The 2,588-nt window shown below is 41.0% G+C and overlaps 1 long non-coding RNA gene across 1 annotated transcript; it reads right to left on the minus strand.

The window, feature by feature from the left end:
• Positions 1-221: 221 nt before the first annotated feature.
• Positions 222-2,022, minus strand: LOC128419415 (uncharacterized). The gene is made up of 2 exons (XR_008331844.1): positions 1,951-2,022; positions 222-734 (listed from the first exon to the last, which is right to left on the minus strand). It is a non-coding gene; the product is annotated as an uncharacterized LOC128419415 (long non-coding RNA).
• Positions 2,023-2,588: the final 566 nt, after the last annotated feature.

Consider the following 2,588-nt stretch of genomic DNA (forward strand, 5'->3'; position numbering starts at 1 on the left):
ACGATTTTCCATTATACCACTGACCCCTGTTGTGTGTTCTATTAACACCACATGTTAAAACTTTTATATTTTTAGTAAACCGTGACCTTGTACATTCCCTGTCATTTCCCACTGGCACCAGTACAGCACATGTGGTCGGCATGATGGCTAATGGTTTTCATTTGTGTACAGTATACACTCGCATCTGAGGCTCGCCGAAGCGCAAGGCGGGGTCATGGCAATCAGTGTGTAATATGATTTTATTGGTTACAAACAATCACAACGGAGATGTTTGCTGCAAAGCACATTTTTGGCATCAGGCTCTCCTGCGTGTTCTGCAAATCCAGATGAAAAGGCAGCCTTGAAAAGACTGGTCACTGGGGTGTGTGTGTGTGTGTGTGTGTGTGTGAGAGAGAGAGAGAGAGAGAGAGAGAGAGCACTAATCAAAACATGTGCCTCCAACACATGTTCCCAGCATGTCAATGGCATGTCAGGTTTCATCTAATTATACCACCTTTCAGAGTGGTAGGAAGTTCCCAGTGCACTTTCTGTTTCTTCTATGTTGAGGATTCAGAGCTGGAGACTTATAAGAACACCAGAAGAGTCGTGCTTGATCAGGCCACAGGCCCATCTGTCCTCACAGTGGCCAAACAGCTGTCTGTGCAAAACTCATAAGCAGGGGCTGAGCACAACAATGTTCTCTCCACTAGTGATTCACAGCAGGATCTTCGTAAAAAGCAAAAGATTTACATGATCTGAAGAGAAACCAGAGAAAATCCCAGACATGAACTGATGCTGATTTACTGTTAGTATTATTTGTGTATTATTATTTTATATATTATAGTATTTTCTCCTTTATTTTCTTCTTTAATTTTACTTCAATTCCCCCCTTTCTCTCCCCCCCATTTTCTTTTTAAATCTGGAAATTAATTACCGTAATCAATGTCCTAATGTCCAATTAATGTCCTAAACAAAGTTTAAGAGGACCCATCATATTACAAAAAATGAATATTTTTGTAACAGAAAGGACAATGAATATAGAAATAATAAAGTTTTATATTTGCACATTTATTCACATGCACACACATAGAGTGGTGTGTGTGTTTGTGTGTATGTAAGTATTATATCTATCATTCATCTATCTATCTATCTATCTATCTATCTATCTATCTATCTATCATCTATCTATCTATCTATCATCTATCTCATCTATCATCTATCTATCTAATGTTGCATAGGTGCAACTAAAAACTATTAATCTAACTCTGGTTTGAGGAATTTTCGTCCCCTCCAGACACTGCTGAAGTACAACTCCTATCTGTCCAGCAAGCATGGCCAACAGCCAGAAATGATGGAAGCTGTTGTTGATGGGAGGTCGAAGGGTTCCCCCACACCTGATCTAACTAAAGCATATATATTATAATAAGTCTATCCGCATATGAAATACCCTTAAATGAAAAATACCCCATGACTCCTTATTTTCCACTTATGGAAAGTTTTACTGTACAGCCACACATGACCTAACGGAAATGCTGATAGAAATTATAGTCATTTCTGCAAAGTTTTATAAACAACGCAACCTGACATAATTGTGCAGGCATTAATACACTCATACTCACTCAGTGCCAACATAAGCTCACACATCTGTACCTCAGTCAACCTACACCTGCACACATTCACCCACACTCCCATACTCTCAAAAACTACAGGTCCCAATAATCCCCTTGGTGCATATACAGTGGCTTCACTACAACTCTGGCAACCTACTGCCAGGTGGCTAAAATCAAATTTAATCTAGGACCATGCGGCAGTTTTGTGGCAATGCAAAATGACAGCCCTTGTCCAGAACAGGCAAAAGGAACAAGAAAGGAATGTGGAGGGGGAAGAGATCACAGAGTTTAAATGCATAAATGGTATGGACATCTGACACCATCCCCGATGAGAAGCCCCACTAAATTCAATGAGACTTACTCCCAAGATGCATCTGGCTGGCCACTGTGGCCACTACCTGGCAGTTAAACTGTCAAAAATCAACCTTTCCCAACCTCCCTCCCTACTGATTGACCGTTTCCCATCCCAGCCATGATTGGTCAAGGGCCTCCAGGAGGTTGACCCAATATTCTATCATATTCCCTTCCCCAATAAAAGAACAGCAGCATACTCTTGCAGAGTAAACCCCACCACAGCTGCTTCTTTCAATAAGCCAAGTAGCTCAATAAATAAATAAATTTCCCCATATTCAAAGAACCCACTTCCTTGCCTCTTTTGGTGCACATCTGGAGTTGTTGCTGATGCTCAGAGCTAAGTCCAGAGTGGCCTTGATCTGACTCCGGAAGCACCAAAGCAGTCAGAAGGCTAGATCTGAGACCAGTCAGAATGTGGAATGAGAAATCTGGCTTTATGAATGAAGGATCAAATGCTTCCATTGGTTTCTTGACCTCCTGAGAAGTTTGCATGCTTGCTTGTGTTTCAAAGACGAAAGGGTCATGTTTGTGACATAACTCTGTTAAGTAGCAAGCATCAACATCTGAGCTTCACCCCCCAGTCCAACTCCATTGTTACCATTTTGGAAGTCTTGGCTGTTTTTTAAAAAACACCCTGTTTGTTAA

This window comes from Podarcis raffonei, chromosome 8 (assembly GCF_027172205.1).
Source record: "Podarcis raffonei isolate rPodRaf1 chromosome 8, rPodRaf1.pri, whole genome shotgun sequence".
NCBI classification, from domain to species: domain Eukaryota; kingdom Metazoa; phylum Chordata; class Lepidosauria; order Squamata; family Lacertidae; genus Podarcis; species Podarcis raffonei.